The sequence below is a fragment of the Neolamprologus multifasciatus genome, chromosome 11 (assembly GCF_963576455.1).
Source record: "Neolamprologus multifasciatus chromosome 11, fNeoMul1.2, whole genome shotgun sequence".
Lineage (NCBI taxonomy): Eukaryota > Metazoa > Chordata > Actinopteri > Cichliformes > Cichlidae > Neolamprologus > Neolamprologus multifasciatus.
The window spans coordinates 32376197-32399360 of record NC_140449.1 but is presented as its reverse complement, the minus strand read 5'-3'; the positions used below and the strand labels follow the sequence as shown (position 1 = coordinate 32399360).

At 39.2% G+C, this 23164-nt stretch overlaps 1 long non-coding RNA gene across 1 annotated transcript in view; it reads right to left on the bottom strand.

Moving 5' to 3' along the window:
* The window catches only part of LOC146509037 (uncharacterized), a 79547-nt gene extending 63983 nt beyond the window's left edge, over positions 1-15564 (bottom strand). Inside the window, exons 1-2 of the long non-coding RNA XR_014876965.1 lie at positions 14837-15564; positions 8433-8589 (exon numbers count right to left, since the gene is read on the bottom strand). This is a non-coding gene — a long non-coding RNA (uncharacterized LOC146509037). The remainder of the gene's footprint in view (positions 1-8432; positions 8590-14836) is intronic.
* Positions 15565-23164: the final 7600 nt, after the last annotated feature.

Genomic DNA, 23164 nt, shown 5'->3' with positions numbered 1-23164 from the left:
TAAAGTGTATGACAGCTCAGGAAAAAAAAAAGCACAGAAATAAAGCACCGAAATGTGCGCTGCTTTTCGGTCTGGTTACTACCGTTTATGTCAGAACCAGTACCCATCCCCAATAACAAGTGTGTAGCTTTTATGTTGTATCAAACAAATAAAATTATTACATCTTTAATAAGCAGGATAGGTTCAGACTTCTCAAGTCCATTCTACTCCAACACAGAGCAAGACATATTGCACAGACATGTAACTCTTTCAGAATAAAAATAGCAATGTATTAAGAACCTATAATGTACCTTGTAATTAGGTTGGCATTAGTGGTGTATCATGAAATTAATTTGTTTAAAGTGTCACGTTATAAAACCTGTGAACCATTTAAAACATTTTTACCTGGCCAATAGCAGAGCTATTCTAGGCCAGGGAGACTCATCTATATCTCAGTGGCACTGTACTGAATAAACTGTTTCTTTTTTAAATATAAAAACATGCAGCTGAAAAGTAGCAGCCTACATGCAACATTCAAAATCCATACACAGCACCCCAATTTCAGTCGTGACCCAGTTTCAGTCTCAAGTCTTTAGGTTTTTGTAGGAGCTGTGAAAGAGGAAGACTTCTCAACCTGCCACCCACACCTTCAGATGGCTTTGCCAAAATCTGCCCACACCTTGCCATCAATACTGCCATTTTGTCCATCCCTCACATCCCCTCCTGCCCCCCTCCCGCCGTACCGTCTCCTCTTCTTTCCTCATCTCCTGTTCCCAAGGGTGGGCCTGGGTGGAAATAATTCCCTGTGCGAGCGGGAACAATTAAGGGCTCGGCTCGGGGCTTTATGGTCAGAGGAGCAGCTGCTTTTTGCCATTCTTGGGTCCATAACTGTCTGAATGACAACACGGGGGGTAGAAATGCAACAACCCCCCCTCCTAATTCTATATAAGAACCATAATTCTCTTCTGCCTATTCAGCATATATCACACACAACTATAAACACATAACACCAGATAGTATTCGATGTCTCTGTGACAGATTGGAGTTTGCTGGCAGGCTATAAACATTTCTTGCAGGCAGATGCTGAAGAGGCCAAATAATTAGGATGGTTCAGTTAACCTGAGTGGGTGGCGCTGAGGAGCCATAATTTTTCTAAACAACTCAAGTCCAGAGAAGAAGGCAACAGGTTTTGTGTTTTTTCTTCTTCTTTTTTTTTTTTAAAGAAGCTAAAACTGTGCCTGAAGAGAAGGATGTATACAACGAATCTTCAGTTATTTAACAAACACTGTTAAAAACTGAGGACTGGCCAGAATATACCCCACTAACAAACGCCAATCGTCCTTTTAATGCTGTCTGCTTATCAGCTAAAATCTATACCGTTTTATTTATCCCAACGGTAACTTTGAGCTTTTGAACAGACCCTAGTCACACTAACCTCAAGATATATCAGTATTCAAGTGGCTTAGGTGACTTCCTGCCTTTCTTATTTCAGTTACAATTAGTTTCAAAAGCTAAAAAAAGATCAGCAAGTACAGTACAGATATATGGTGCTTTCATCTGAATCAAAAAGAGTAAGTCTGTGTAAATATGTTTATGCTCAAAGTGTGTACATGAACACAGCAAGACACAAACTAACCCTGGATATTTTTTGATGGTGTTGGTGTTTTATCCTTTTGCAATGAAACTGCCGTTAAGCAGTATTATTACCTGAACACTATTGCAGAACAAGTAAAAATAACATCCACAATAATATTGGGACTAAAGTTTCCCTGCAGATCATTTTCCACAGAGTAACGTGGCCTGTGCCCTTCCCTTAGTGTACCGTGGTGCTGACCTGTGTGTCGGTCGGTTGGTCGACACAAACACACACACCTTTTCAAAGAAACCTCCAAAAGTTGATTCTGTTCATCTGGACGTAGCGTTTTCTGGGAGAAACGACTGAAGAAGTCACTTGGATGAGTGACGAATGAGTTTCTCCCAGAAAACGCTACGTCCAGATGAACAGAATCAACTTTTGGAGATTTATTTTCCTGGATGATTGAGAATGCATCAAGACTTTTCAAAGAAAGCTTGGTTCATCAGCTCAGGCTGCCTTCTTTTATTGCTCTATGATCAAGTTCTGGGGTAATGTGCCAATCATAGGCATGATTAAAGGTGAGCTACATGTGGAAAAGGACAACGGGGGAAATATCTCCACCTAATTCTCCCTAACTTATTGAAAGTTCACATGTGAGGATGATTTTTGACTTAAACCCCTTGACAAGCTATGCTCAAGGGCAGACAGTCAGTGAATGAAACCATGAACACAACAGCAGCTGAAGTTTGTGGAAGGCACCAGTGGAGGAGCCAGGGCTAGAGTTGGTTTTAGAGACGCACAGACCTTCACTGTTATGCAGGGCTTCCTCTTGCTGATACACCACTAACTTCACTATGTGCGTAAACGTATTAGGCCACACCTCTTAAAGTTAGAATTCAGGTGCTTTCAGTCCTGTTGCCACAGGTAAAATCCAGCATGTAGCAATGAAGTCTGTTTTTACAAATAGGTGAACATGTGAAAGAAAGCTCACAGAATTTGAGCACAGTACTGTAATACAATTTCACCACTGCAACAAGTCCGTTTGTGACATGTCAGTCCTCTTAGGCTACGTTCACACTGCAGGTCTTAATGCTCAATTCCAATTTTTTGATCAAATCCGATTTTTTTTGTCTGCTTGTTCACACTACAAATAAAATGCGACAGCAAACGCGCTCTAGTGTGAACGCTCAAAGCGGCCCGCATGCGCAAAAGAAGACGTCACACACAACGCGCTCTGTTTAGACCCAGAGCAAACAGTATTGTCTGACTGACGGCCCTTAATATAAAGACTTCGGACTTCACGTTTCCCAATTTTTGCTTTAAGTTATTTTGTTATTTACATAATAATGTAAATAACCTAATAATGATCCTTATTGCTGTTTTAGAGGAGCGGTGCTTCAAAGGATAGTTGCAGATGTTCTGCAGAATCTGCAGATTATACAGTACAAATAAAATGTTCACGTTGTCTTCCCAACAGTTTCACTGACATCTACACGGGATGGCCAGGAAGCATTCACGATGTCTTCTCGGACGCTGATAATTGGCGTCTGTCTTGTGTCGGTGACGTAAAAGACGGATTTAATGCGACATGACCGTTCAAACAGCAGTCGCTTTCTGAAACATCAGATATGTATCGGATTCAGTACCACATATGAAAGTGACCCAGATCGGATTTGAAAATATTGGATTTGTGCCGTTCACACTGTCACACCATGATCGGATATGGGACGAATAGGGTCAAAAAAAAAAATCGGATTTGATGCGCTTTCGCCTGCAGTGTGAACGTAGCCTAAGATATTCCATGATCAACTATAAGTGGTATTATTGCAAAGTGGAAGCATAGGAACCACAGCGACTCAGCATCGAGGTGGCAGACCACATGAATTTAGAGGATGGGGTGACTGAGTGCTAAAGAGCATGGTGGGTAGAAGTCACCAACTCTCTGCTGACTCAACAATAGTCCTCTGGTGTTAACACATCAGGTGATGCTGAGGCCCGGTCTCCCAACCAAGACAAAGTTGTGTAGCTCATCAATCAGCTCGTCATGTTGGCTTGGATTTGTGAAATTTTAACTTTGTTTTATCCTTTTGTTTGGTTGCATGGTTTGGTCAGACCTCTGTCACAGAGAAAAACTCTCTAAATCACATAGTGAGATGGTCCAGTCGTCTGATAGGTGAGCCACAGTCTTGTTTAGCCTCCCTGTGCTCTAAGCAGGTACAGAGGATGGCTTTATCAATCCTTAAAAATGGTTCCCATCCTCTAAGGGGTGAATTTCAGCTTCTTCCCTCAGGACGGAGGTTTCCATTTCCGAGATGCAGGACAAAGCGTTATAAAAATAGCTTTGTCCCCGTTGCTGTCACTGAATTAAATAACTGTTTTTGATTCAAAATATTAAAATTACTATATATATATATATACATACATATATATATATATATATATATATATATACATACATATATATATATATATATATATATATATATATATATATATATATATATATATACATACATATATATATATATATATATATATATATATATATATATATACATACATACATACATACATATATATATATATATATATATATATATATATATATATATATATATATATATATATATATATATATATATATATGTGCCACAGTGAGGTTTATATCTTTACTAGGTATGTGTGTTTTTAACGGGATGCCAAATGCTGTCATTTTTTCTGTAAAGCAAATTTACTTGCCTATGGGTATAAATAAAGTTACCTTGACCTTGATTTATATGCTGTTACAGTGTCTGCAACGTATGAATTAAAGTCAGTTGGACGAAAATAGGACCATTTAAACACTGAGCGACCTCATCCAGACAAAAGGTACAACCAACTGCTACAGTGGCTTTTCTATGGGACTCCATGAGCCAGCTTTCACTCTCCACATGCATCGACTTAGGTACCCACAGCCCTGTCACTAGTTCAACATTTATTCTTCCCTGGGCCACTTTTGGTAGATACCAGACCTACAGCATACCAAGAACTCTCCATAACACCTGCCATTTTGGAGATGACCCACTCAATCTACTCATCTAACCATCACAATTGGACTTGTCAGAGTCATTTCAGATCCTGGAGGTTGCTGATTTTTTCTGCTTCCCATCCATCAACCTCGAGAACTGTGTTCACTCGCTGCTTAATATATCCCACCTTTTGTCAGCTGCCACTGTAATTATATGATGAATGTTATTAACTCGGCCTGTCAGTGGTTTTAATGTTTCTAACTGTGTATCTCATGAGTATAAGTCCAGTAGTACAGCCTCATTAAAATTTGATAATTACTAGTAAGAAAAAACAAATTTTTTACTTTCATTTATTTTAGGGTACAATTCTCCAGCCGAGGACACACGTTGGCATAAAAGCATGCCGACCTTGGGACAGCAGCACTTTTTAAAATCTGTGCTTTTTAAACTTGACCCACTGAGGTTTAACTTAACCACAATTATTATCTGTATTTGCACAAAACCGGTGAGGTGTGGGGATCTGTGCCTTTGTAAGAGTGTAGACTACATGTCTTTGGATGACAGAGTGAGAGGATGATGGAGCAAGAAATAGAGAGAGCTGTGAAAAAGAGAAGTGAATGAGTGGGAAGTGTGGCGAGGAAAAAATAGCTTGGTCTTCGGCTGTGTCATCTGAAGTGTTGATAAGTGATACTGAGGGAGGTGTGAATGGTGTTAACAGGGTGCCCGCGAGAGGCTAATTGCTTAAATAGAGAGTCTAGTCATTATGGAGACCCTCAGAGTGATTAGAGAAAACAGTGAAATTATAAAATACAATAAGTGATTCTCTAAACCTCACTCCACTTCCCCCCCAAATATTTCAAGGCCTTGCTCAAGGTGCTCCACAAAAAAATATCAGAAGGATCTACAGGCAAAAACAAAACCTACCCAAAACTACCTATATGAAATGATTGCGATACATAAAAGACATCTTATATTTCAAAGCTTTAATCCTCATAAATGCATAAGCACACCCTTTGTTATTGGAGTGAAAATATGTGAGTAGAGCTGGGCGATATAAGATTTTTTCATATCACGATAAGTTTTTTTCATTTCGATAACGATATATATCACGATATAAGCTAAATAACTATATTTGTAAGATTTAAATGTGCCGTTGCTCACAAGTAAAATGTGAAATAATCAGCAGCTTGTTTTGATTTAAATATTTATTTCCCATAATAAGTTCAACAGGGTAGATGTACTTAAGGAACATGAGACTTTTTCAGATAAATAAAGGCAAATATTGCAAACTACACAAAAGGCAGCCGCTAAAGTGTTTAAGTTTCAAAATAGAACAAACAAAACAGACTAAATTGTCAATTCCACTTAGAAATTATTAATTCTAAAAATAAATCTTAGTTTGTTTTACAGAAGAACAGACAAAATTGACTAACTTTTGTCAATATCAAATAAACTGAGAACTAAAAGGAAATTCTCAATCTCTCCTTGTTGTATAGCTGAGCTTTTCAAACAGTTTTAACAGTTACTTTAGTTTGACAAAAGCTGAATGACGAATGAGCGCTTTCAGTCAGAGACTGAGCATGCACCGCTTTATTGTATTTCCAGACTTGCTTTCGGCACAATTTACAGTGCGCGCTACTCTGTTCTTTGTCAGACTTGAAATAGCCGAAATACCTTCACACTACAGAACTTCTGTGGCTCTTCCGTTCGACAATCTCTCCGGCATTGCAACCATCATCGGTTTTCTCTTCGGTAACCTTCGGTCACGCTCTCGGTTGATTTTTCTCTAGTCGGCACACTCATTTCCTCCATTACCCGGGCGGTACGACGGCTGGCTGCTTCAAATTCAATTCAATTCAATTTTATTTATATAGCGCCAAATCACAACAAATGTCGCCTCAAGGCGCTTCATAGATACAGAGAAAAGCCCAACAATCATATGACCCCCTATGAGCAAGCACTTTGGCGACAGTGGGAAGGAAAAACTCCCTTTTAACAGGAAGAAACCTCCAACAGAACCAGGCTCAGGGAGGCCATCTGCTGCGACCGGTTGGGGTGCATCCCAAACAAATACACATGTGCGGCTTGGCACTTGTGCTGTACGTAACAAGTCACGTGACGTGATGCTGCAGCTGTGATTGGTTCGGCTCTGCACTACTTAATTTGGATTGGCTGTTTTTTTTTTTTGTTTTTTTTTTTTAAGAGGACAAGAGTGGTGAGGCCTATCGCAATAATTTAATTTTTCTATCGAGAAAAAGTTATTTCGCAATACATATCGTTCTATCGCCCAGCTCTATATGTGAGGCATCAAAACAAAACCAAATCCTGAACGTATTAACACATGGGGAAAGTAATTTACAGATGAAATGTAATTCATATTTCGCTTTAGAAATAGGCGTAGGTACAGTTTGCTGTAGTGACTCGGTGCCTAATGCCATTAATAAACCGATTGATTCGTTTCATGTCAGGGCAAGACGTTTGGAACCAACAGGAGGCATCGAAGAAACCTACAGCGAAAACTGTTACAGCAACGCCGTCTCAAGTACCTCAGCAGTGCTTCTCCAATAAACAGGAAACAACAGCCACAACAGGAGCTGCTTCTGTTTATAGATCATTACTATAATCTATGTCCTGACTCCATATTTCTACCCTATTTACTCTGATCGCTTTTCTATGATTACTTCTCCCCGTCCCGCTGATGACCTCCATCTTTGTATCTCCTTCAATCCACCCATTATTTTTCTGATGGAGGTCACGCAGCTCAAGGAACGGCATCTTTATTACTAGCTGCACAGAAAAGTTGGATTCTTCTCTTGGACTGTTTCGGCAGAGGAAAAACAAGCAACCGGAATTCCCTGTAATGCTACAGATGTCCTATTGATTGACTCGCTGTCAGAATCGATAGAGTTAGGTTCTCAAAATGCACAGGCTATCACCGAGGCATTAAGGTTGCTTCCGGATAAAGGGGGAGATTTATGGGCCGAACTGCAGAGCAGCTTGCTGAATAGTAAATCATAGCCCACAGGATGCTATAAAGTGCTCGAGGAGTACCTATTGAATTGTGAAGGTCTGAAAACCCTGCACAACCAGTATGATTCTGAATAATGTATTAAACATTTATCAGTTGCAGCACAACCATGCAGCTATGACTCACTGACCTCTTCCCCCCTACACGCACACATTATAGCAGACCAAATTAAAATATGGCAACCTGCACTACTGTAAATAAATAAATAAATAAATAAAAATAAGTGAGAAAGCAATGGCCTGACCCACAAAGAGTTATCTCCTTGCAATAGTCATTGTTCAGACTCAGTAGTGCACGTGGCCTCATTCAGCTACCTGAAATGCCCCCAACACACCCCAGAACTACTCATAGCCAAAGTCCCCACGATAGGCACGATAAGTCACTGTATTCGTTAATTATCAACTCCATTTTTCACTGCAAAACTGTAAACAAGATGGGGAAATGGGGAGCAAGAGAGTGATTAGCAAGCTAAAGGAGGCTCAGGGATTGAACAGGGGAGGAAACTGTAGGCAAAAGAAAGGGGAAGAAGGTGAGTGAGAATACTTGCAGGCACAAGGGAGGATCAAACGTGGAGGACAGAGAAAGGAAAGTGTCACATTTTTTGCAAGGTTTCTCCTTTTTTCCGAGCAAGGGATGTTGCAGAGGCGTCCCAGTGCCTGTTCCCCTCCTAATTATTCCAATTATCATGGCACACTATGAAAACGTGATTAATAACACAGAGGATATTGTTGTGGCAATTAGCCATATGGTGGTGGGACTCTGCTCTGTCACGATTTTGCCATTAGCATCTACTTATGTTTGTCAGAGGCGTGCAGCCATGACAAGCTCAAGTTCTGCTCACCTTGCACTCCCCACTGAGATGCACACGCTGGGGGAAGGGGGGTAGCTGGGTATTCCTCCTGGCTTCTCGCCTGAGTGAATTTTTTATGTGGCATCCGGTCGGACTGGGGACGAAATGTCAACTGGCGTCTGGGACGGCCCATCAAACTACGGTGCTCCTGGGAAACGGAAGGGAAGGAGGGGGAGGTGGGAGGCACAACGCGAGAAGATTATTTGCTGAAACGCACAAAGTCTTGATGCATACATATACGGTAGGCACTTTCAGTCTGGTCCTCCTGTATAGTTTCATTCAACAGAAGTGTGAACCCGATCACAGTGAACTTTGTTCACGACACCATTGATGTCTATTTGTGTAGTTCTCTGGCAACACACACAGAAATATTATAGACATTTAATGCAGAGGATACAGAGACCCACTCGTATGCAGTCCTTCAAAAAGCCAACCGTATGGCAGTCAGTACTGAATGTGATTAACAGTTCCAACTGGCACCTACATACAGATGTAGTGTTTATGATTTTTGTTTATTTTGTTTGTTTTTTCCTCCTAATAAATAAGACTGGTAGATTAGCCTTCTGCACATTTACAAATTAAAAAAAATTAAATATTCTCAAATTTAAAGATTTGGTTGACCTCAGAACTGCAAACAATACAAAGCAGCAAATAAATCTTTGCCCCACAACATTCAGAACTTGTTCCAAATAAGACCAAATACTCATGACCTGAGATGAATCCTTATGTTCAGCAAGCCAGTAGTAAGGACAAATGTAAAATATCAGAGCATTACAGTCAGAGGAGTTAGTGTGTGGAACACCTGTACAGATGAAATCAATACAAAAATTCACACGATTGTTCAAAAAAAATAAATTGCATGAATATAGGAAATCTTCCTCTCAGTGACTGAGTTGTCTCATTGAGTGTTTATTAAGGTGTTTGTCACATAGATATAAAACAAGCTCAGAGATTAAGCAGGTGTTATAGACAGGGTGATTCGTTTATGTAAAAATGTAGTTTGTTGTTGTTCTGGTTTACGTGCTGAAAATGGTTTTTATTTGTGTATGTTCAATGTGTTCGACTTGTACATAGTTAACCATATATGATCAAATAATGTTGAATACTGGATATGGATTTGTAAGCAATGAAATTTGAAATAAGGGGGTAGGAACAAGAAAAGTGTAAACTTCATCCTACACCTTTTCGAGCACACGCATTCTGTAGACAAAGATATATACATGAAAACTTGATGATTTTTAAGTTTTGTTTTTTTCTGTTGTTATTTCAATTATATTCGCGTGTTCGAAATAAAATTATATCTATCTAACATTTTCAATGAGGATTGGTTGAAAAGTTGGCTTAACTACAGGCAAGTTGGGGTTTGCAGCCTCGACGTTGGTTTGAATCCCCGTAATTCTTCACTTGATGTATCCGGTGAGCCAAGCACACCGTTTTAGTCAACTCCAGCTTAATATAAATGGTTTAACATCAGCTAGCGGTGCACAGGCATAATATTTTTCTACTTCTTTACAGTTTTACTAACACTTCGGAGCCTTTACTGTATGTGTAAAACCCGCTGATAGAAATTGAACAATAGCTACGTTAACAATCTAGCAGGTAGCCAAGAAAACAATACAATTATAGCATACTTTCATGTTCCCCCATGCTTAGGCCAGATAGAAACCATGCAAACACACACGCACTAGGTCATGGGCAGCCAAATTAGTCAAGTTGACTTTGAGTTGGTCTCCACAGTAAGCAGTTTTTTCAGCAAGAGCCCAATTGTTAAGACCTGTTGTATTCTCCAGATGGCAATAAAAATGTATGAGGTCTGCTGGAGATGTGGAGAGCAGCTCAGCCACTTAAGGAGGAAAAACAAAACCTCAGAGAGAAAGGAAAGCAGGTAGAGTGTCGCCAAGCTGATACTCCGAGGACCGGGTAGAGAGCTTCAGATGTGCGCAGCGCCACTACGACTGCTGGCGAGCACTTCCGAGAACTGAGGATGTGTGCATCTTGTTATCTCCCTTATCAACCTCAGATGTGTCATGTTGTTATGCCATGCAAGCTGCCATTTGACTGTCAAGAGTAATGCTCTGTGGATGTTTTGAATATCATTTCAAAGGAGTGAGAATGATGAACAGGATGCAGTGTTACAAACTTTGGAAAGACGTGAATGAGCTGTGCCTCCAAACAAGTTGGCCCCTGTTTGAAAGAAGTGGCAACCTTAATTGAAGCAAAATGACAGAAAAAAAACAAACCAAAAACTGCCACTTTGCAAAGTTTAGAGATTAAAATGACGGCAAGTATTTGTAGGACAAAAAAAAGAAAAAAAAATGTAAACACTACAAACTACTCCAAACTTTGACTAATCATAAATGAAATGAATCTGACGTCACGAAAAATTTATGTTTGCTAAGAAATTAGTTTTTTTTTTTTACCTGTATACTATTTTTGAAGAATAATATTGCTACATTTAACCTCGTAAAACCACAAGGTTGCTGGCAACTGTTAAGGACAGGGTTAGAGATACAATGTTTCCATCAGTGTACCAGGGAGTCACTGTAGCAATTTACACACATAAAAACAGCTCCAAAAACTTTAAAGAAGGTAGACAGAAAAAACAAACAAACAAACAAACAAGGCAAAGTTTAGGACTTATGATCTCTTCAGTCACTATCTGATTAATTATTTCTACTAATTAAAAATCGGCTAGGCTAAATCATTTAACATTTATTTGGACAACATTAACCACTGCCCAGTGCTCTGCTGAGGGTGGAGGTTAGGGCTGCCACAAACGATTATTTTGATAGTCGACTAATCAGATCATCATCCATTGAACGTAAAACGTACAGCTTTTTGCACCAGCAGCATCTGCTCTTATATAACTATCATTAGCTTACAGCTTTAAGTGTTTAAGGTATGTGCTAACTAAAAATAAAGACAAGATGATAGTTTATTAAATTTTAATGAAATTTGCAGATTGTTTCGGTGAAGTTTAATAAACTCCTTGCTATCTAAAATATAACAGGACACCGGAGTAAATTCTCGAGCATCTCACACTTCTGATAATCAGCTGTCTGCTTGACGTTTATTCAGCTGTGTAAAAACTATAACTTTAATCTGAGCCAAACCGATTCATTCAGGAATAAATAAAATACTAAAAAAAGCCAAACAATAACATTTTTAAGTTATCTAAGTGACTTATATATCATGTTTAAGCTGAGTAGCGAAAGACAGCGGTGGGTTTGAAAACGATTAGCCTAGCCCCCGGCTAGCTATCGAGCTAGTGGGTAACAGACGTCTCCGAAAACGTCTCCGCTTTTGAAAATATGTGGTGTCTTGATAAACTGAGCAGATATTTCAAGTTTACACAGTTACATTCTCGCCTGAAAATATGTTAAACGTTTATTTTGTGACCCAGAAAGAATAATAAGAGTAACATTAAAACTAACTAGCTGCCGCCATTGTTGTAAACTGAGCTGCGCTGCGCCATGAATTCTGGGACACAGCTTCTTCTTCGGGGTTTAACGGCAGCTGGCATCCTTGTACATGCAGTGCTGCCATCTTCTGTTTCAGTCCGTTATTACACTCTTAAATCCTACTACTTATTCCTGCGTCTTTTGGGATCTTACAAAGCTTCAAACGATGCGTCGACTATTAAATCAGTCGTCGACGATTTTGATAGTCGACGTAATCGTGGCAGCCCTAGTGGAGGTTGACAAATGTTTTGGTGTTACAACCCGGCCTTCTTTTTTCTAAATATAAAAGCTTATAACAGCAGAACTTTAAGGCATCTAGTTTCTGAAAGACCCTAACACTTCCCTCAATCACATATCTGTTGACTTGACGGATGTTAAGTCAACAGAAATGTGATTGTGATTAAAAATAAAAAAATTGACATTTTGGAAAAGGCTTTTTATCTTAAGTGGACTATTTTCCTTATGTAGGTAAATAAGAGCCACACCTAAATTGCAACATTTTTACAGCTTTAAGGAAGCTCGTACCTAACAAAAACACATGACAGGACCTGACATGTCGCAGTGTGGATCATTAAAAGCTCGAGCCGAGTTAATCTACATCTACCAGCACAAGAAACTTTCTCCAACGACAAACTGCCAACTCAACAACAAACAAAGAAGAAAGGAAACAAGTAACAAGTACCTGACAGCCACACGCATGCCCAGATTATCTCAGGGCCCTAATATGGGCTGTGGAGTGCAGCTGAAGAGGAGGAATATGGGACTTTTCATAGCCATAATTAAAACAGCAAGATAGATTCAGTAATTGAATGAAAAATCAGGATGTGAGCAACATCTGTGCCGACCACATAAATCATTTCAACGAGAGACTTGAAATGCCATAAAACCCATGTGACTAGGAGTCAGAGAGCCTGTCGAATGCATCTCAGGGCAGCAGGGATGACAAGATAACAGACATTAGACCTGACACTTTAATTCACCATGTTAAATAAACTGGTTTAGAAAAAAATAGCTCAGCATATGACCAGAATGTCACAACACGGGATTTTAATACATGAATGAAAGCTCGAATTACTGTCAGACATTGTTTTTGTTTTACGTTTGCCTTCAGGAGTCACTTACAATGAATGCAATTTGACTTTGCAAAGCTTAAACAACGGCACACACAGTAAAGGGTAGGACCTTTTACCGGGGAACAAAAAAAACAGATCAGCTACTCTGAGCTTTTATGACCAGCGAGAAACAGGTGGCTGAAATTTTTCACTGAAGCAGAGCACAAACAGGGTCACGCCGTCTGCTTTTGCCAAAACCAAATCAAAGGTAAGTGAAAAGGTCACTGCACTGTCTGCATTATTTCCTGATTTGCAGGTGCAACATAGGTGATTACAACATAAACCACAAACTGTCAAATGAAGAAAATGAGAATGAGTGAAGAATCAAAGCATCTATCGTGGAAAGGTTGCAAACCAGCGTAGTGAGCAACACTCGCACTAACTTGGGACACGGCTGCCAACTTTTAGATTTAAATCAGCTCAGTTCTCAATGTGGTGTCGCCTTTTTTGTGTGTTTGTTTTGATTGACTACACCGGAGCTTTTAAAATTTGATTTAAATCTAAATATTTATCATTAAAATCTAACCTAACTGTTCTGTTTTGTACAAGTTAAACATTAAATAAATGTTGAATTGTGTGCACAAAGCTATGATTGAAGACTGTTTTACAGTTTTTGGGGGGAGTTCTTTCTTCTCCTCGTCTCCTCATGTTGTGCATTTTCCATTGTTTTGATTCAGGGCGCTGCTCGTGTGGTCGACCGGCCAGTGCTACCTAGCCTGACCAGTCTTGTTGGACATAACAAAGTGAGACTTTATTTTCACAGTTAATATAAAAGTCATAGCTATAATCACCACCTTTACCAGCCTCAATATTAATGGAATTAATGAACATTCATTTATATTAATGAAGATTTTCATGCATCAGTAATTATGACGAAATGCTCACAAATAGACTTTAACCTTGCGCACTTTAAGTAGGCCTATATTATTGTGTTTCTGCAGGAATATTTTAACATTATGGTATTTGTTTTAGAGCAGGCAACATTAGGAACTGCTGCTCTAAGATCAGCGTAAGCAGCTCAGAGCATCATAAAACAAACAAACAAACAAACAACTCCCTGTCAGGGCTGCGGTTACATTCAGAAACAGCTGAATTTTGAGGAGGGGGCATCAATCTATCAGAAGCAACAGCAGACTGCTGCTCTCTCACGTAGCCCCACCAACAGTCTAAAATTCACCACACAGACCTAGTTATGCAGAACCCGTGTTGGTTCCCACCATTGTTGTTTTGTCTGGCTGTAAATGGAGGTCAAAGGCGACACAATATTATTACATCACCCCGTGAGTGCAATGGAAACACAATGGAGCCAGAAAAGCTGAAATGGCTGATTAGTGGGCCTGTAAATGTTCAGCCCACCTCTTACCTGCGTCCACAGATAAATTTTCTTTGGTAAAAGATCTGAGGATTACGTTGGTAACGTACAGTTTCAGGGGAAGCAGTCAATCACACAAGTGACATGTTTAAAAGCTAATAATGGCAGGATTAGCAGTGCAATTAGTAACAAGTGTAGAAAACATAATGGCAGTAACTGGGAGTTTTGGATAATATTAGCACTGTATTGAGATAAAACATGCTGCGTTGGTTGAATTTCATCCACCTCGTCTGTATCAATTAGACACAACACAGCACAGCACCTCCAGCTATGTTACAGCCTGCAGTACTAACATGAATCAACACCTCTTCACAAGTACTCCCAAAAACAGCTAACATTCAGCCTCATGAAGGTAGGAATTGCCTATACACCTAGTACACAGAGCACACAGACTGTATATGACCCACAATCTCACTCTTTGAAAACGGGGAATTAGTTTTGGCAGCATACCTGTGCACAGCAGCCCAGCACGCAGAGGTGGCATGTCGGTTGGTTCTCGCTGTAAAGTGTAAATCCACCGTCAAATCCTGTGAAGCCTCCGAGTTCAAATTAAATCTGACTTGTAACAACAGTAAAGCTACAGCTCCGTTTGGCTAACTCAGCTAAAGCTGCCTTTGCTGTGTGCAGATTACTTTAATAACGTTTTATTTAAACCCTTAAAACGTTTATTCACCTGTGTGATTTGCTTCAACTTGCCACAGTGGCTGTATCCCCAATTCAGGATCTGCAGCCTTAAAGGCCGCATTTTAAGGCCGATTACGTCACAGCGACGCGACGAAGGCTGTCCCAATTTGAAGGCTGCTCGAAATGCGGCCCTCAAATGCGTCCTTCATTTCCCTGATTAATTAGAGAATGATCAAAGCTCATGTAGAAACAAACAAACAAATGAACAAATTTTCTCCTTCATGTCTGTCAAACAAAGCTGTATGAAACGTTTCCAGCTGTTAGTATCATGGTTGCTAGGCAACCTGGGCAGCGCGACGGAGGCTAGACCGTCCCATTTCACAAGCCTCGCACTTCCGGCCTTAGCGGTCTTTGAGTACGTGACGCTTGAGGACCGTTGAGGTTGCGTACTTTAAGGCTGCAGACCCTGAATTGGGATACAGCCAGTGTCTCCACATCTACGACTTCACCACCATTTTTAATTGACCTTCACTTCCGGTAATTACAGCTACCATGAAATGTCAACTAGCATGCACTTTTAAAAATTATATTTAAAAAAATAAAACAGTGATTATTTTGTTTTATTATTTTTTATGTTAATTATTGCCAAAGAAGTTATATTTACCTTAAACTAAACTAAAAACTAAAACTAGCGGTGAAAGTAATGTAGTTAACTAGAACAGAGAACTAGTTTTTGACTAGACTCTTTTGTCTGTACTCCAAAAGTACTGGTATATTTTCACTTTTTTCTTTTTAAAATAAATGTTCTAGCTAAAAACTAAAACCAAACATTGTTAAACAATGGAAGTTCAACCGAAATAGAAAATACTAAACTGTAGTAACTCTGACTCAAAGTTTTCTTTTCTTCTTATATACCTATACTTATGTACCTAATTGAATTGCCCAAACATGTTTTCTTTAAGTAGTCATTCAGCCACATTGGTATTATTTATAATTACTGCAGTCCATCTGTCAGAGCTCTAGCTTTTCACTTAAACAGATTCACATTTGAACTCATTATAGTGACAAATGTGACTGTAAAGCTGTTACAGTCATAAGTAACCATGCTCCGTTTTGTCGTACACTTTGGTCACAACGTAACAAATTCACTTCTCTCCACATTAACGTTTAGATAAACCAGCAGTTTCCTCTGCGACAGGAATATATGCTAAGACGTGAGTGGCATAAGCAGGGGCAAAGGTTAGCTGCTGAAAATGTTCTGATAGGATCTGACATACAGCAGCAAAATAGTGTTTTTTTAGACTTTCTTCTGTGAGTTAATTGATAGTTTTGTCTTGTCTGTTTCCATCTCAAGTAAATTACATGACTACTGTTAAGGTGAGATACAGCCGCTTATAGAGCAGTTGGCTGTCTTGACTGCCTAACTTCATTTCCAGCGTGACGTAGCTTTGTGACAGTCGATGACTCCTGGAGGTCTCCAGATGTTTTCAGGACATGTACAGATAATGTTAAACTGAAAAAAAAAAAAAAGATTTTATAGGCTTGAGTTTTCAAAAACAGAGCTACGTGGGAAGTAGTTGTCTCAAGATGACTTGTAACTTTTAAAGCAGACCATAATATGTTTTACTTTCATGCCAACAAACATTTTGTAGGAGTACTGTAGGTGTCAATCTTTCCAAATGATGGATATCTCATATTGGGACAATTCTCTTCCACCTGAGATTTGTGGCCGACTCAGACTTAAATCCGAGAGCTGCCTCTTCACTCTAATCTCATTTTCTCTATAAGCGGCTGGGATTTCATACATATCCTTATTTTCATTCTGCTGTCCCACCTGGCCACAAGGAAAGTTCTTAAAGCCCTGTTTTTTTAAAGTTTAACAGTGAATCTATGATTTAAAGTGGGAGAAAACTCACTTAGTTTGGTGTTGTAGCAGTGGGTGGCTTCAAAGGCAGTCCCTTGACATTCTGGAGACGATTTCACCTAAGACAAAGTGCAATCTTCATTAATAAAAGATTCTTAAATGCCCTGAGCTACGTAGGATTCATTTAAAGTCCTCCTTCAGCTCAGTGGGGACGCTCGACTCACAGGGAGATACGGTGTCTGCACAGGGAAACTGGGATTTGGATTGTCATATGAAGAGTTTTACTACAAAATGAAATAGTGTAAAAAAATAAATGTTTTTTCGCTAACACCCACTCTTAAATGTTTTATTGTCATTTGAGTTAATCAAAGCTGCAGTTTTTCTTAAACTTTGCTCAGTTACATATTTTTTTAAATGCCCCCCCTCCAAATGTATTCCTGCAGATATCATGTAACTCCTTGTGTTCGAGAAATTAGCCAAACACTCAAATACAGTTGAAAGGCATGTTTTCTGAGTAGACATGATCCGTCCTCTAATTATTCAATAATCTAATGACACAATTGGTCATGGTGAGCAACACCACGCGCTGACAACAGATGGTGGCTTTTGCAACAAAACCCCCCGCACACCCTCTGTGCATCCTCAATTAGGTTCAAGTCAGAGAGAGGCCTCGTCTGTGCTCGTCAGCTTGCCAAAGGTGATTCGATTCTCTAAAGATCGCTGTTGATTTTGATAAATAAAATCAAATTTTTCGAATTGCAGACAGACCATAAGCAATGTGAGGTCTTGCAGAGAGCCATTTGTTTCAGCTTTTGTCCCATCAGTCAATTTGGAGCAGCAGGTGCACCTCATGTCAAATCTCATTTTGGAGCAAGACTCATAATCTGTTGATGTAAAGGCTGTTTTTGGGCCCTACAACATTCAGTGACTGTTGTAGTGGTAGCTTCAGGGACCGAGTGATGTGATGGCCTTGATCTGGGGCAGCCTCCTCGGGGCTGCTCCAGGGCAAAGGGACAAAATGTCAGGAAAGGTTTGTGCAAGATGCTCTTACTGCAGAAATGTGTGCCAGCCTGTGGATGTGCGTGTGCCAGGGGAAAGGTACATATTAATAACCTGCAGAGTTCATATCTTTTACTTGTTCGTGCCCTCTCCTTGTGGGCCTGTCTTCGTGCTGGTTATTTAGTTGCTTTTAAAGATGCACTTGGCACCTTTCATATACATCAACAAACAACACCAACCCATGGATGTAGAAATGTGCACTATTAATCAGGCAGTCAATGCTGTGTGCAGATTTCATATTACTAATAGCAGGAATGTTATAAGACAGAGATATGGTACTCAAAATATTCTGAATTCAAACTGTGGGAGCAAAGATAGTGACAGAAATATAACTTTCAAGGGGAAATTCTTTTAAAACCTTATTTTAGGGCAAAGTCAGCAAAGTTTTTAATTGCTTTTTATCAGATTTGACTGTCACTTCTCTACTTAGAGTTTTTATGTCCCGCTAACCGCTGAAATTAAAGTTCATTTAAATTAAAGCTTCAAATAACTGCTCCAATAAGTGCCCAGAGGTGTTTTAAGATGACTGTGAGATTCAGTTGTGCATAGTATTTATGATATACTGTGTTCTTTCTGCAATTGGAAATCACTAAATAATCAAAGTGTACTATTTCATGCTTACGGGAAATATGATATGTGCAACATCAGATGCCAATCAAGCCGTGACTTTACAATAATGATGTTTATCTAAAGAATTTAAATTATTGTTATTTTTAAAGTAAACTGATTATGTTTTTTCTGTTATGGGATATTTTCATTTCATGACCTCAGACTTCACAATGCTTTCTTTTCTCTGTTCTTGGTTCTTTATGATGACTGAATCAGTTCAACTCATTCACAACAATAGCCACCTTATATCTTATACTGTAAGGTAACAACCTGCTAATAATAGAGAAAACCGCTTCAATAAGCAGGCGACCCTCTATGAGCAAGCACTTGGCGACAGTGGGAAAGAAAACTCCCCTTTAAAAGGAAGAAACCTGCTGCAGATTCCTGCCATGATCAGTTGGGATCAGTTGTGAGGGAAAAGATAAGAGATAAGAGAGCAAAGCGAGGCTTCTGTTCCCTTTTTTGTTATTTTTGTAGCAGGACTGAATATTTTTTAAGTGCATTTTCATGCATAAGCCTCTTTTTAGTGTGCTATCATTGTTGCCATGTCATACTTAAAACTGCTTAGCTGCACATTGCTACTTTTCAGGTGGCAGTGTTTGAAGTATTACTGCAGCTTGAAGAAAACCACCTGCCGTTAGAAGTCCACTCAGGCTAACAGGTTAATCTACTGGCATCCCTGCTTCTGTGAGGGTGTGAAAGCATGCATTGAACGCCACATTTTATAATATGCACCCTCATTTGAATAATCTATACTGTATCTGCAAATCACGTTAATTCAAATTTCAAAACTAGTGACCAAAAGACGGATAATGGACACGCCAGACATTTGCACATTTTGATTGTTTGATGCAAATCAAAGCTGTTTTAGACCTGCAGGCCAGCGAGTGGCTATCACCCGTGTATCCTTTATAATGCTTACACTATTATCTTCACATGGACCCTGAGTCAGTTTGTTGTGACTGTCCACAGGGTCATATTTAAGTGATTATTTATAGGACCTCAGCTTTATTGTTAACTATAAAATGCTAGTATAGCATAGCTGAGCATTTCAGTTCACAGAGCTCACTGTGAAGACATACTAATAGTTTGATGAGAGAGAGAACTGTGGCTTCAGATGATTTGTGCACACTCGTAACACAAGAATTCAATCATGCCTTGACAAATACATAGTTAATAAACCACCAGTGTTCTGTTATTTCTGTTATGTTCTAACTTTAAATTATTTGGTTATACTGTACTGCTTACTCCTGCATAGTCAAAACTGTAAGTTATCTAGTATCCAACTGTTACTGGATAACAATGAGTCAGTACAAAGTAATGTGCAAAACCAAATTTAGTAAACAAAAATTGCAGCAACAGAAACGAAGCACAGAAATTGCACATCTGTTTAAGTCATAGTTGTGCTACATCTCAGGTAGCGTCTTTATTCGGCGCGCTTTAGTCTGAAAGTAGCGCTTTCATAACAAATAGACTTTTATTTTCTAAAACAGGCCGATCGCAAAAGGTAAAAGATAAATTCCAACGGGGATTTGAAACAAAAACAAAAACAAAAAAAGCAAAAGCAGCTGAAGCACTAAGACATGCTTGATCATCAGCATTAATTGGAAAGTGAGGGAGGATAGGAAACTTTGTTGCCATAAAAATCAAAATAAATAATTGCTAGGTGAAACTCCGGGAGAATGCATTCTCTATCTGGTTGATCATAAATCCTGAAATAATGACATGCTTACCCATAAATGACTAAACAAGGGGCCATTAAGGCATGCATGACTTCTCCTGATGTCTGTGCAGCAGATGTTAATAATTTTTTCCATAATGGAGAAGGAGAGAGGGGAAGGGGGAGGTGGGGGGAAAGGGGGGGCTGCTCTAATCATATAAAAGAAAATGTCAAATAAGGGTCAACAATGTAAACATGGCAAATATGAAAGTGAATCTAATGAAAGTTATTTAGAAGCTTCCAGATCGAAATCACGTTGAAACCCTAAAATCAAACCACTTTTCATACAGCATGTCACGTTTCTTTTTTTAAGCTGAAAAACACGTCGTCGACGCGAGGAAGGTAACTTAAAAGCGCAAAGCAGCCGTAGATGTTATCGCCCCTCACAGTGTATCTGTACATCTCCTGTGTTCTCTTCGCTTTGCCGCCTTCTCCTTGTTGTTGTTTTCAGATCTTAATGGGAGATATTTCCGTGTTCGGGTCCAATGTGACGCCGCAGCCGATCAGCCCCAATCGTGAGCTTCTTATCGCTCGCACAGATTGGTTCCACCAGCAGAAAGACACGAGATTATCAGTCCATTAGATTCATACTGGCATATGGCACGGATCACATTAATGCTGATTCGGATTCACCCTACCTAAAACGTATTATTTCTTAAGGCTTCGCTGTGATCTTATCAGTCAGGCTGTCAGATAACACCACCTCCGCTCACAAAAATATCTGCCTCCCCTTTTGTGATCGCACACTATCTTTTTCCATTGTCCCAATTAAGCACTTTGTCACTTTTTGTTAGTTGTCATTAACAAAGTGCCATATAAAGTGATGCACAAATTGACACGAGATGTAAAATCACTTTTCGAATTTAAGTTTCAGCATTGTCTTTTTTTAGTCCTGGAGTGTCATTACTGCTATATTAATCATTGCAATATTGTCGTCTTGAACGTTATGCTTTGTTTATATTGCTTTTCATTCTGACGTTTTATGATTGCTGTAGTAATTAGAGCAGGTAGATTATTGGAGCATGTTATGAGACTTGCCGCTTTATCACCTGATATAAATCCAGAATATTTATACTGCTTCTGTGGTGAACAACTGTAGCTTTTATTGACAAAGAAAATAATAAAACTTTGGACTGTAGTACTTTGAATTACTAAAAACCTTCCTTTCCCCAGTAGTGGCATTAAAAAAAAGTCATTTTCTTATGAAAAACTCTAAAAGAAAAGGAGATTTCACATGATATGACATTTATTAATCAAATCTATTCCACAAAAAGAGACTTGTAGCGAACTGATAGATTTAGGAGACTTCACGAAGCATTTCAGCAACCTTGAAACTTCTCCTGGGTTCTGTTAAACTGACAGACGCGACACTTTCAAGTCTGAAAAGTCCAACCATATGCGCTTTGATTTTCCTCTGTTTGGCAGCTTTGTTTTGTCTTTTCAAACTTTGCCAAGAATGTCAAAATTGAAAGAAAAAAATATCTTGATATCTCATACTGTACAAATGATTAATGGCTTTGATTCATTAGCTCTGAACTACTGATAAAAAAAAGTGAAGCGTTAAGAGCCAACCTTGATTTTTTGAGTGCATCATTCAATGCTATACTGCATATGTGAAGAAAAGGATGCTTTTAACTGTTTTGGATTCACCTCAAATCAAGGCCTTTGGTCTGTTTCACCTTGAACAAACAAGGCAGGTAAAGCTTTTAAAATTACTCATTTGATTCATTAAATTCAATGATACTCGTGTCTTTGTATCGAGATTAATTTTACGGCATAGCACTCCGACGTACAACTATTCCTCTTGAACTTTGACCTAGAACATTTCTTACAGTAATATACGTGGTGCCTGCCTCTGATATTTTCTCTCTCAGCTTTCCTCTCATCCAAACTGAGAGTGAAGGAGAGCACACTTTTAACGGGAAGGAACTGTTGACGTTTCTCCTGTTTTATATTTAATATGTTGGGTTTTTGCATTTTACAAATAAACTCAAAATGATTTTTTTGCTGAAATTAAGGCGTTACAGACCATTTACTAAAAGGACAGTTTTCCATCAGAAATCTTTTGCCTCAATATAACTTCATTTTATCCTGATAGAGCACAGTAAGGGTTTCTCATACAACATATGTGTTCAAAAAAGGCAGCAACACACACACTTGTCTCAAGTATTTCTATCTAAGCTAAATAAATACCTAATTTTGTCCTATTTTTGCACATTTAATTTGGCTTTGTAGATCTGCATTGAAATCTTAGGGATTTTCTTTATAGCTGGAGATGCAATGGAGGCTTCCTGTTCACACCACTGCAGATTTCATTTAAAGACTACTGAAGTCTTTTGAGCCGAGATGAAATCTGATTAATTTTTTCAACCAAAGATCTTTTTGTTTAATGTTTCACAAAGACCTGGTGCAGTGGGTCAAGTGGCCCAAGACTCGCCCATCGAGAGCCAGGATAGGCTCCACCCCCCCCCCCCCCCCCCCCCCCCCGCATCCCAGACTGGATAAGCAGAAAAGTGAATGGATGATGTAACTTTGATGCAGAAACAGACTGAAAACTAGCGCGCAGGTTCTCGACAACATCTTCTCATGGAGGTCGCTGGCATTGCAGAAATGCACGCAAGCTGCTAAAGTGTTTGGAGTTTGTCTCCAAAGGCTGGAAGTGCTGTGGGGGAGTACGTTTGTGTCAATGGAAAATTGTACTTAGTAGTCAGTATAATCTTTTAATGATATAAGTTTGTATATGGTAGAATACTGCATGTAACCACTTGTGTTTAGAAGTATATAGTTGGTGGCGTATTGAAGGAATGTCTCATCCTAGGAAGTCTGTAACATTCCAGGGTGTTCTGGCGTTCACCCCCACATCCTAGGAGCATGGGAAAAGGTCGTACCTTGTTTTATTGTT